The sequence below is a fragment of the Thermobia domestica genome, chromosome 6 (genome assembly GCF_964235325.1).
Source record: "Thermobia domestica chromosome 6, izTheDome1.hap1.1, whole genome shotgun sequence".
Classification (NCBI taxonomy): domain Eukaryota; kingdom Metazoa; phylum Arthropoda; class Insecta; order Zygentoma; family Lepismatidae; genus Thermobia; species Thermobia domestica.
This window is the reverse complement of record NC_137459.1, coordinates 141,417,487-141,431,457: the sequence shown is the minus strand read 5'-3', so window position 1 is coordinate 141,431,457 and position 13,971 is coordinate 141,417,487.

Genomic DNA, 13,971 nt, shown 5'->3' with positions numbered 1-13,971 from the left:
TTTGTCATTATTTCAACATTGGCATCGTAAATGCGTGGAATTTGTTAAATGCACTGTGCATCGAGTACTGTATCTTGTATCCTTTTACTCAAAAATGATATATTATGGTAGTGACTTAATCGCCTGTTTCACAAATTTGGGGCCCTGTGTTCAATTCCCACTTAATTATTTAAGGAGATTTATTCAATATTGATACTTTCGATGTATACTAACAAGGCAAAAATATTCATTTTTCTTGGTCTTAAAGTTGAACCTACTTTCTTCACATGTCTACAAAATGACATCAACCCTATCAACGTTAATACGTACTGTACGGAAACGTAACGTGTTTAGCAAACAATTTATGAATGCCTAAGGCACACCCTTAGTATTCTCAAAAATGCTGCTCATCAATAACAAATATTATTGTTTCCTAGCAATTGTGGAGTTGTTCGTAATTTTTATTTCTTCTAATACTATTATTGCTAGAAATGATACTATTATTATTATTATTATTATTAATAATAATAATAATAATAATAATAATAATAATATTTTTGTTTGTTGTTTCCAATAATTTCCATATATCCTTTCAGCCAAACTTTGTAAATAAGAACATTGTTAATATATGTTTTAATATTTTATATATTTTTATGTCTATAATTTGCTAAAATATCAATATAACGAATAAGTAACCCTAATTCTTCTATCAAGGGAAGGACGTTACTGTGTATCGTGATGAACAACAAATCTTAAGTATTGTATTAGAAACATAGCTATAACCTTACTATCTTCATCAGTGTTCTACTACATTGACAGATCCTTACAGCAAACCAATCTTTCATTTCTATTCTCAACATTTCTTTATGTTAAGGAATCAATATTTTCGATCTTCATATCGTCCATGGGCTGGCATCTCATTATTTCTCCTTTTTCTCCTTCTATAAACTAATTCTTCGAAAATATATCACATAAAGCATCTCATCCCTAGCTAGTGCTCTAACCAATTTATTTTCCTTTCAGCTAACAACTTCAGTATTCCTCTTTCTTCATTCGCTCCTCTCAGAACTTCTTTATTTTTTTAATTTATCTTTCAAGCTGATTGTTCAATCCTTCTTAATATCTACATCTGGAACAATATTATAATGAATATATAATTATTATTGCAGTAAAACATGTGTGAAAGTGCAGCAATCTGAATATGGCTATCCAACTCTGCATTATAACACTGTATAGAAGATTCAAAGCCCGTTTTCATAGCCAGTTGTCCCAGAGGTGTCATTTACTAAATATGGCGTGACAAATTTCCGTGTAATTTTTAACCTTCTATTTCATTAATGATGATAATTATATTTACGAAAGCAAATGGACACAAAAGAAATAATTTGTTCTTAGAAGGTGAGTGATCAATTATCTTTGCTCAAAGTTCTCCACCTAAAGATGAGGTGTGATCAAGACCGATAGAGAATGGAAACAGATCTTATTGAAATATTATCAGGTACATTCATTCATACCCATATTTGTTTACGTTTAAACTTATTTTGCTTTATTCTTCTTTACGAAATTAGAGTTCTCAGTTACTTAGAGGAATAGCAAAGGATGGCAAAGATATACAATTTTACTATTTGTCATATTTGAAACAAATGATATGCTTTCTATTGATCCAATACTTTTCACAAATTAAACTTCATACGCTGCGCATCTTTTTTTTTTCACTTTCCTAGGTTGCCCGATTGTCCTATTGTTTCTTTTTTTTCGATTTTATTTTCCAAACACACTGGAAACCAATAATGTAACACCAGAAAATAGTATTGTTGGCTTTAATAAGCCAATTTCACATAATGATAATAATAATACATTTTAAAATGAAACCTATGATGGCTATGCGGATAAAATAAATTATTGCAAAACAATGTAAGAGCCAGATCACTCCGAACGAGATGATATTTCTTTTAAATATTATTTCTTCAGATACATTAAAACTGAAAACTAACCAAATTCAAGGTAGCGTTGAAAAAATAATACAAAACATTCAGATATTTTAGAAAATAACGTAACCTCAGAAATGAAACATTCATTTTTCTTTGGTGTATCTGGTGTTAAATAATATCTGTTTGCGATTTTTTCGTGATATCAATCGCTCTGTAGATACTAAGCAGTATTTTCTATCCGATTTTTTATCCATTGCAAGGCATGAACCTTTTTTCTGTTATTTTTCCCTTTGCTACACTGACATCTTTCGAACAAAATAGAACACTTGCAAAACGTATAACTACTTCTCAACCAACCAACCACAACTTCATTGTTCGTTACCTAACGTTGAAGGATGTGAAAAAAAATGGAAGTATGGAAGCGCTTTTGCTTGTGATAACGTATTATGCTAGTATCAAAGCTCGAGGATTCACATTCACTGGCCAGTGTTTTACATTTATAATTGCAGCACAACGGTACGTCATTATCAACGTAAAACTATTCAGTGCAGTTGGTCATTAAGCAGTGTGAAGTGCCGTTGAGGTTGCTAATAACGAAGTCACAGTAACAAATGCGGCTAGAGTAATTGATGTGCGTAGAAAACCTAACGAGAAATGTTTCCCAAATAGATAGTTTCATTAATAAGAAGTCCAGGGGTTGTCCAGCCTTTTCAGGAGAGCAAGATAAGGAGTTCATGAAATGGATCCTAAAATTTAACGCATTGGAATTTGGGCTAACCGTCACCGATTTGCGTCGGTGGGTTCCTGTCACCACGGCATCGCGCGTCCTTAGGTTGCAGATCGAGGAGAAGGCCTCTAGATATAGAGGTTAGCTGCGAATGTACTGAATAAGCAGTCGCGGACAGAAGACAAGGATTGGTCCTCCAGTTTGGGGGTTTGGGTAAAGCTAACAACCTCATCCTGTAAAAAAGGCACTTGTTCGGCAATATTCACAAAAACCTCGGACAAGGACTGATAATTTGGCACGATCTCAGCAAAAAAAAATGGACATGAGATTTGGAACCTGGAATATTAGAGGTCCTTGTAGGGCAGGCGTGTTAAAATCAGTAACGAATGATTTAGAGAAATACAGGATGGACCTAATAGGAGTTCAGGAAGTCAGGTGGGAAGAAAATGGAACTGTGAATTCCGGAAATTTTACGTTCTTTAACGGGGAAGGAAATAAAAATCACCAATTAGAAACAGGGTTTTTCGTTCACAAACGAAAAATATAAGCAATTAAGCGGGTTGAATTTGTGAATGATAGATTTTATTTTATTACTGTTAAGGGTCGGTGGTGTGATATTATTGTTCTACATGTACTTGCCCCAACAGAAGATAAGGAAGACGATATAAAATACAGTTTTTACGAAGAAGTGGAACGGATATTTGACCAACTCCCGCGATACGATATGAAAATTCTATTAGGGGATTTCAATGCGAAGGTAGAACGAGATGATATTTTTAAACCGAATATATGGAACGAAAGTCTGCATAAAGAAAGTAACGATAACGGTGTTAGACTCGCGAACTTTGCAAAATCCAAAAACCTAATCGTAAAGAGTACAAAATTCCCACATTGCAACATTCAGAAATACGCTTGGACCTAACCAGACAGAAAATCACATAATCAAATTGATCATGTTTTAGTAGATAGAAGAAGGCAATCTAGCATAATTGATGTCCGGTCGTTTAGAGGAGCTGATTGTGACACTGATCACTACCTGGCAGCAGCGATAATAAGAGAGAGATTATCGTTGAATAAAGGAAGTATTCAATGTCCGAAAACAGAGAGATTTAATTTAAATAAATTAGAAGAGAGCCAGGTAAGAGAGGAATGCCAGATTGAGGTTTCGAATAGATTCTCGGTTTTAGAAGATTGAGAGTGCACTAGTGTTCAGGATACTTAGATTGAAATTAGATATAGCATTAAAATTTCGGCAAAACAAAAACTGGGACATGCGGATATACGTAGGAACAAACCATGTTTCGGCGAGAAATGCATTAAACTAGCAGAGAAGAAAAAAATATACAAAGTTATGTTGGCTACAAAATCCGAATGAAATAACTACAGAAAATTTCGTAGACAGACGGGAAACTTCCAAGACTTTTAAAACAAAGAAAAGCAATTTTTCGAATGCTAAAATTAAGGAACTTGAAAATAACAGTGAAAATGAAAACATTCGAGACATGCATAAGGGGATCAACGAATTTAAGAAGGGATATCAACCTCGTGCTTATATATTAAAGAAAGCTGACTGAACAGTTCTCACTGATGCGAATAACATCCTAAATAGATGGAAAGATTTATTTGACGATTTATTGAACACGCAACCAAAAACTAATTTGCATGGAAAGTGGGAGATATACAACGCAGAACCGTATATTCCAGAACCCAACCAGATAGAAATAGAAACCGCTATAAAGAAATTTAAGAAACAAACATCTTCGGATGTAGACGAAATTCCAGTTGAGCTAATTTTAGCTGGAGGCGAAAAATTGCGGAACAAGATAAACAAAAAATCATTCTCCTTATCTGAAACAAGCAAGAATTGTCACAAGAATGGAAGGAATCAATCATTGTTCCAATTCACAAAGAAAGCGACAAAACTGACCGTAATAATTATCGAGAAATTTCTCTTCTGCCAACATCATATAAAATCCTTTCAAATAATCTATTAGCAAGATTGACCCCATACGCTGATGAAATTATTGGTGGTTATCGGTGTGAGTATAGACGAAATCGATAAACTATCGACCAAATATTTTCCATTCGACAAATACTCGAAAAGAAGTGGGAATACAATACTCCGGTACAACAACTATTTATTCATTTTAGAAAGGCCTACGACTCGGTTAGGCCAGAAATATTATACAACGTTCTTACAGAACTTGGGATACCATGAAAGTTAATTATATTAATTAAAATATGTTTAAATTAATCCCAAAGTAAGTCCGGGTAGGAAAATTTTTGTCCACGAGCTTACACGTCGAGAATGGCCTGAAATAAGGAGATGCGTTGTATCAAGTATTATTCAATTTTGTTCTGGAATACACCATAAGGAAATTCAAAAATAGTAACCAGGGCCTAGAGATGAACGGCATTCACTAGGTTATGGCATAGCTGATGATGTAAATTTAATAGGGGATGATAGGAGAACAATAGAAAGACATGAAGAGATCTTAATAAACGCTTGCAGGGACATGGGTTTAGAAGTAAATACAGAGAAAACTAAATACATGGAAGTGTGTTGGGACCGTAATACGGCAAATTATGGATGCGTTAAAATATTAAATAATACTTTTGATAAATTTGATACTTTCAAATATCTAGGATCAATATTTACAGAAGAAAATCATGTTTACGAAGAAATTAAATGTCGACTAAAAGCAGTTAATTCGTGTTACTGTTCGGTCCAAAATCTCTTGTGGTCGCGAATTGTATCGAGGAATTTGAAGTTTAAAATATATAAAACGATTATCATGTCATTTGTTCTGTATGATTGCGGAACATGGTCGCTTACTCTGAGGGAAGAACATTGACTAAAAGTATTTGAGCACAAGATCCTGAGACGAATATTCGGACCCAACCCAAGAGGAACGGGAATGGGGAATGGCGGAAACTTCTTAACGAGGATCTACAAAATGTATACGTTTTACCAAACATTGTTATGGTCACCAAGTCTAGAAGGCTTAGGTGGGCGAGTCATGTAGCTAGAATGGAAGAAAGTAGAAACGCTTTCAAAGTCTTGACTGGAAGACCAATCGGAAAACGACCGTTAGGAAGACACAGGCGCAGATGGAAGGACAATATTAAGATATATCTCGCAGAGATAGGATTACAAAGTAGAAACTGGATCCAGTTGGCTGAGGATAGAAGTCAGTGGAGAGCATTTGTGAACGCGGCATTGGACCTCCGGGTTCCATAGGCCATACAGGTAGTTAGTTAGTCAGTTAGTTAACCTTTCTGAAGCGGATTTTTTTAAAAACAAAATTGAACAACGTTTTATCATGAAGTTGGAAATGGCAGATATGATTAGACGTATAGCTCCTAATGCCAGCATCCATCAGTAACTACACTGAAAAGCAAATATTATCACTCTTTAGAGTTAGAGGCCCAGAAGACAGAGTAGGATTATTTTCTAAGACTTGAGAAAAGTATTGTAAATGTAATAATTTGTGAGATAAATCAGTACACATTTTCAAGGTCTTCTAAGATTTTAATGTCTGAATGTACTACTTACGTATATCGCTTATATCAATACCTGTATTGCTGTGTTTTTAACTTTTTATTTCTATTTAAAGTAAGTATCGGAACTCTTCATAGCAAGTGTCGAAATTCCCTAATAGAATTGGGGAAACTCGACATTAACGTTTGAGGAACATTGCGTATTGCAGTGTGTACAGTCATTTTGATGCAGATAAATTGAAGCTGACTGAATATTATATATAACGAATTCGCAATAGTGGCCCACGCAATTTGTCTGAGAGTCTGCTAAGAGATGTGTGGGCCCATATAATCCACTAAAATGCAACGTAATCATTGCGAGTGACGCAATTAGGAAGTATCAGCACATGACTCACTGAAAACCATGGTATAGTTGTCCACAGCATCTGGGGACCACTGTCTTGTTGTTAATACTATTATGGATTTTATTATTCAACTCAGAAGTCATGGACACCTTGAACTAGAGGTGAGCAGTTTACTATTGAGCCAACGTGCCTCTTGAGGTTATTTTCAGTGTATAAATATACATAACAATTTAAGAAACTAGCAGTAACAGTTGATTCACTGCGTAACTTAGAACCACATATTACGACATATATTATTCGTATCATTTGTGTTACTTCTATTATGTTGATCATAGAAGAATACTCAAATATATTAGCACGTCGTACTAAATTTTGTATTCCCAATTTTTGTTGGTCAAGAGCAATTCATTCTCTCGGTGGTAGCATGATAATCAACACTATGTCTTCTGTGCTTTTCCTTAGACTTGACACTTTAAATGATTCTTCAAAATAAATTACTATCAGACACGACAATATCTCACAAACACTTACGATCTAAGTATTTTAGATTTATAAATATAGCAATTCGTAGCTAACGCCACATTTATATGATACAGCGATTTGCATGTTTGTATTTTCTTTAGTGTAATTAGCACCTTATTATTTAAATTATACTATCCACTTCTTATGATATATATGTGTGGATTTGTGTATTATGGATTTATTTTATTTGATAGGACTTTCTTTTTCAAAATGAGTTTAACATCCCACGGTTATGCCATTTTGGCTAAAGGAGACAGATGATGAAAGGAAATGAGTGATGACCTGTGGGAAAAAAAAAAACACGGACACAATGTGTCTACCATGTGATTATTTTAGCGTTGAACCACAATGCCATATACCCCAATTAGAAGTCAAATATTCTCATTTACTTTTAGTGTGCGTGCATTAGTAAATTCGACAAAAGACGTCCAGACAAATACAATCCAAGTGTATTAATTATTGAAATCCATCTCGAATATATTACGCACGTGTTCACCTCTAGTGCGTGGGGTCCCGGGTTCGATCCCAGCCCCCGTGAAGTGAACCTTGTGGTGGACAAACACCGTGTGCGTGGGTTTTTTCGGGGTTTTTTCGGGGTTCTCCCGTTTCCTCCCACTTTCTTCATTCCACCATTTCATTCATTATTCATCATCACCGTCTCCTTTAGCCTAACCGCATAATCGTGGGACGTAAAACTCAAAGATTTCATTTCATTTCATATTACGCACGTGGCATACGCGTGTGGCCCAGCGTAACGTAGTTGCTTACGGTCTCAATTTTGGTGTGATTCCGGATTCGATTCTCATTTGGGACACTCGGTTAAAACATGTAGAAGTTTTTATTCAGACATGCCGACTTGAGTGATGTTTTCCTCATTCACACCAGGTAAATGCCGGGATGCCACTTCATATAATGGTCGAAATCCGCTTCTCTCCTACTCCTTTCCTCCTTTCCTTTTCAATTTCCCGGCCTGTGTGAATGCCGAGGGACGACACTCCTGATAGATCTGCTTGGCGGGATAGCCGAAAGAAACTAATTCCTAATTATGTTCACAAAATGGTACAGCCACTTACAAAAGGGTCTCCAAAATAAGCGTTTTAATTCCATTACTTGGGGTCCAGATCATTTGCAGTTGTGAGAACGCCTAGACAAATGCAACCAAACTTACACGTAACTTTTCTCGGCACTGACAGCAGTTGGTAGACCTGATCCAGGTGTTTATCCATGTAAAATTGTAAAGTAGGTTGCTAACGAAACAGTTCTCAATTCTGAGAAAAATCCCTATGGTACGGATCGTGTTTTCCAAAGAACACCGTATATTTATATTAATATTGCTGTGTATGTAATGTGTTATTTCTTTATATACTGTAGGTTTAGAGAAATAAAAATACTGACCATGCATTTATCAGGAAATGCTTGAAAGTAGCTGAAATTATCAAATCTAGAAGAACTGCTGGAAATAAGTTTGTAAATAATTGCCTCCATTGAGATACCTTCTCCAATTCACCTCACTCCAACAACATTTTCTTTCAGGAGAGATCTTACTTGTCACACTGAGTATGTATTGAAATTGAAATTGAAACATTTGAAAAGGTTTCGACCCGGTCGGGATTAGAGATGTGGGTCGGGTAAATACCCAGTGGGTAGGTAAATAAAAAATGGGTATTTACCCGGGTATTTACCCCTTTTGTATTTACCTACCCAAAAAATGGGTATTTTACGAAAGTTCAATTACTATGAAGTTTTTAGAATTGTTACCCATACCGGTTACGTTTTTCTGTTTTTTGGGGTCTCTCGAGCGTGATATCTCATTCATTCACTATAAATATGCAAAATAATAACCAATTTACCCAGTTCAGGTGCTGTGCGGGTTTACATGCAATTTTAACCATGACGCACCAGCGGTACAATTTTGGATATTATTTGTTATTCTAGGTTAAAGCGATATCTTGGTCACGGAGGCGAAGAAAACGTCGCTTGTAGAGGGATAAATTGTTGAGGTCTCTTGAATTTGGCTAATCAAAGTGCTTTAAGCAGCGTATATTCGACGATAAGCATTCGGGATAAGATAAAATCTGCTCGCAGACCTAATTTTATAACAAAATGGCGACTGTCTATTTACTTTATTTTATAGTTCTTCCATATTCACTTTCAAATGATCGGTGCCAGTTAGCATCTAATAAAGTTACGCGTTTGTTGCTTCTAGTACACAATCGGTTAGAAAAAGAAGCAATAAATGCATCAAATGTGGGAGATGAATTTAGAATACCTAAGTGGCACATGCCTAGCACATCTTGTGCTGTTATGGTTTCTTCAGAAACATTATGTAAAACAATTGAAAACACATCGCGCGGTTGCATTTTGAAATTTTGCGTATACCTGGATTTGTTTATTTCTTTCTACTGTGTTTGTCTGTAGCTTCAAAACATAAGCCTTTACAATTAGATGCCCAACATATTTGGCAATCACGCAGAAAAAACACCAAAGATTCTACACTTGTGCTAATTTAACACATAGGCTGTGTGTCATTTCAACTACCGGCATTTGACACACAACTCCAAGTGGAGTGTGAGTTGTTCTAACCATTGTTTGTGTTATATTTTAACACAATCGTGTTAACACATACGCATGTCGTTGAAATAACACAACGATTTTTTATAATGTAAAGACACCCAAAATTATCAAAATCTTTCCGAGTCGAACATTATAGATTTCAAGTTAATCATGAAAAAAGTGTGACCTAGGTCTACTAGTTTCGAACTTAAAAGGATATTTTAGAGTAGTTTTATCATGAAAGGAGAAAGTGAGTTCGATATACTTGATGTAGTCGCATTTATTATATGAAAATATGCTGAAGTAAAAAACATAACATCAATTTCCATTAAATGTACAGGCTTTTCTTAACTTTTTATGGCTTCTTAGGTTCAACGTTGTTATTTAGGAGTTTTGATAGAATCTTAATATTGATCTTTCTTAAAACAAATATCGATGTATGGAATGTTATCGAAGTCTTACAGAAAGTGTTGAACGAAAACATTGCCACAGCGATCTTCGTTAGTGGGTGTCCTCTGTCACTTGTCGATCACCCTTTGTGGATTGAATTTTTTTAAAGAAAATTCGTCCTTCGTATGCTCTCCCATCAAGATATCGCCTGGTTACGAGTTACTTGGATGCTCTACACAGTGAAATGCAAGAGGAAGTTAAAATGAAGTTAGAGGAATTCTCCAAATTTACATTTATAGTGTGACGGTTGGACTAATTTGAGAAATGAATCTATCATTTATTTCGTAATTTCAAAGCTTGAACCTGTTTTTGTTGATTTTGCGTTGTCGAAAGATGCACATTGATTGTCTGAAGAGATTATGAATATTCTGTAAACAATATAACCCTGAAAAAGAATTAGTAATCATAGGAGACAACGCGTATAACATGAGAGTAGCTTTTATATTAGTAAAACAGAAGTATCCTAATATGTCCTACGGTAAAGACATTACTGGGAATTGTAACTGATGTTGTTAATACAAACATAGACATCACCTGCAAGCACTATTTACACAAATCTTAAGGGAGAAAATGGTTACAATTTCGTTAAAGTTGCTTGGAAAAAACAAGATGGGGAAGCCATTTACACTGCCTCCAAAGTTTGCTTGTCAATAAAACTAGGCTTCAGACGCTCGCTGTGAGTGAGGAATCGTCATTACCTTCAGAAATCAAGAAAATAATTGTTGATTATGTATTCTTGGTTTGTATTGAAAACTTTGCAGCCATTTTGAAACCTATAGTGGATTTGATTAATTGTTTCGAGTAAAATAAGCCTCAGATGCACTCAAAATTCCAGAGCCTTCATCAAACTCTGACAGAACAGTTACCATCGTCAATCCTTTCAAAAACAGAAGAGCAATCAATAATGGACAAATTTGAAGAATTAAGTGAATTCGGCTTGGGTCCAATTCATCTGGCTGCAGACCGCTGAAGAATTGCTTGATGAAGTAAACTTCGTTTGTGAAGTTGGAAAACAAATTGGGTTGAATTCTGTTTTACTGAGAGCAGATTTGACTGACTACAGGGACAAGGAAGGAATATGGGCAAGGAAGTTTTAGTGAGACGGAATGGAACAAATGACCTCACTACTTTGGTGGAGAGGGTTTTGAGGTATCAGTGAATTAGCTGATGTGGCCATTCGAATCCTTAGTGCTCCTGTTACATCTGCTGCCACAGAAAGAACTGTCTCTACATTTATTTGGACCATAGTAAAACAATAAATTGTTTAACATCGGAGAGGGCAGGGAACCTAAGATATCTTTCATATAATTGGAAGCTTTTAAATAAGAAATTACCTGAAGTTTCACGGATGCAATACTCAGAACCAGGGTCTATAAGGAAGAAGTCACCAGCTGTTGGCATGGAACAGAACAAAACACCAGAGACATTGGAAGGAAAAAAATGAATGACATAGAAGAAAATAAAGAAACGAGTGATAGTGATGTTGATACTGAAGAATTGCTCTGATCTTACGGTTGATTCTAAGTAGAACAGTAAAATTTGTGATAGCTTTATTTATAATGCTCCGAATATGGTATGGATTAATTGCTATTCTTACGGTATAAATATTACCTTCACTTAGTTACTATACAACTTAACTTTTTTTTATCACATTAATATTTTAAATTCCAATAAATACTTTCACAAAGCATTATTGGTAGTGTTAAACTTCGTTTAGTGAACACTTCTAAAACTCATGAGTTAGTTACTTAGGTGCTTTACAAAGTATTATTTCTTTTTTTTTATTTATAATTTTCTTTCAACAGCATATTTAGTAAGTAATTTGATCGAACAATTTATTAAGTTCAGTTACTTTGATTATTCTGCAACTTTCGTAATCATATAATTACTTCTACAGAATGGCAAATTAGTAAATGTGTAATTTGTTTAGTTTAAGTCGTTTCTTTACTTTGATATATCAACAACTTAGATGTTACAATATAGTTTCCTAATCAGATTTAATTTGTTAATTCAGTAAACCAGGAGTAAAATATAAGAAACTTATTGGATCCTTTTTTTTTTTTTTTTGCGTGAAGAAAGTAAGAAGCTGTATTTGGGATACCAGTTCAGTTTTTTTAATTATTAAAAAAAAGTTATTTTACATCAGTATTATTCACATTTTTTAAGGTAAATTTTAGAATCGTAAAATAGGAAAGTGATTATTAATAATTCATTTTTCGCAATTAATGACTTTGGTAAACCTAAGGAAAAAGTGGTTGTTCATTTTAGTTGATCCCACTGTTACTTAAATAGTTTAGTTAGTGTGCTCATCGGTGATTTGAAAAACTGGTGAAGGTATTGGAAGATAAAAGAAGATGTGCCAGATCGAGAAAAATGGAGAAAACAATTTCATCAAAGGCGAACCTAAAGAAGAATCTAAATTCCGTGCCATTAATACCAGGAACTGCTGGCAGACAGAATACTTCATAATAATAGTATATGATTAGTTTGGTGGCAACTGATTTCATTTTCTTTGGTCATCGTCATGTTCTGTCAGAAATGTTATACTTTCATGTTGGTTTGGTCCTCTATTGAATTCTATACCGTGCAACTGATTGGACACCTCAGGGGCATACTAAGGTAAGAATTTACGGGTAGAGTGGACAATTATTTTCCGCCAAGGGTAATAGAAGGAAATTTAGCGTAAGTAGAAAGAAAATAACGGTGAGTAACTAGGAAATCCGTACTGTGTTAATTAATAAATATCAAATTCATTCTTTAACCGCAAGAAAAAATATTAATTTAGTGGTTATTTAGTGCTCCTGTTGCAGGTGATACAAATGACCATTATATTTTTCATTGATAACAATAAAATTCATTTATTGATAATTGAAACATAAAATACCCACTAAAATACCCATTTTGGGTAAATACCCGGGTATTTACCCGGGGTATTTACCCGTTGAAATAAATACCCAGGTATTTTACATCCCTAGTCGGGATTCAAACCCGTGCCCACCAAACAGAAGTTCAATACGCTAACCACATACCTACTGCGTCACTTCATCTTTTATCTAAACTTTTACCTAGTTACAATTGTTGCATGTAATACTATACAAAATACTAATGCTCGTATACGAAGACGTTCCTTATGAGTGCCACAATGACTTACTCGAGATTTCCTTATTTAAATCAAAAACAAGTTATATAGACCTTCGTCACTGAGGAAAATATCACGAAACGTTCTTCAAGTTGAGACCATCTCATCGTTTTTAACTGTTCCCTAAGAAATTCCTATTATTCTTTCTCATCGTAACTTCTAATATCCAAAGTAGAAAAGCCGGCAGCATTTACGCTGATCCCAAGAGTTTCAGTATTCGCGCACTACCCTAACCAGCTGTTTGAAGTTGGTCATGTAAAATGTACAGAAAAATTTGTGCAAGAGAACGAGAACCTATCCAACCCCTGCGGGGCTTCTAACCCATTCCTACTACTACTATTACTATTCTTTTCTTCTTCTTCTTCTTCTTCTTCTTATTATTATTATTATTATTATTATTATTATTATTATTATTATTATTATTATTATTACTTTCACTATGGATCCGTATAGTAAAACTGCAAACTTACTTTAATGAAAAACGTGTTATGAAAATTAAAAAAAAAATCTTGGGCAGAGTTCGAACCCATGCCAAAAACTATTTCCATTAGTAGAATGTTGCCCTAGTACGCTTGGTCGCGAGGGCCGACAGAAGTTGGCCTTAATTTCCGCTATATATGAGTAATGATTCTTGATGTCTTATCTGTATCGGCCAATAAGATCAGAGGGTATCTGAAATTTTTGGAATCCGCGAAAATGCAAGCGGGCAGACAAGCACGTAGCCAGGATTTCGTAATAGCGGGAGTCCGTGACGAAATATTGAGGCTATCACACCAGGGGCTGGGTCACTCAAAATTATTTTACTGGTAAAATATTTTGGTTCGT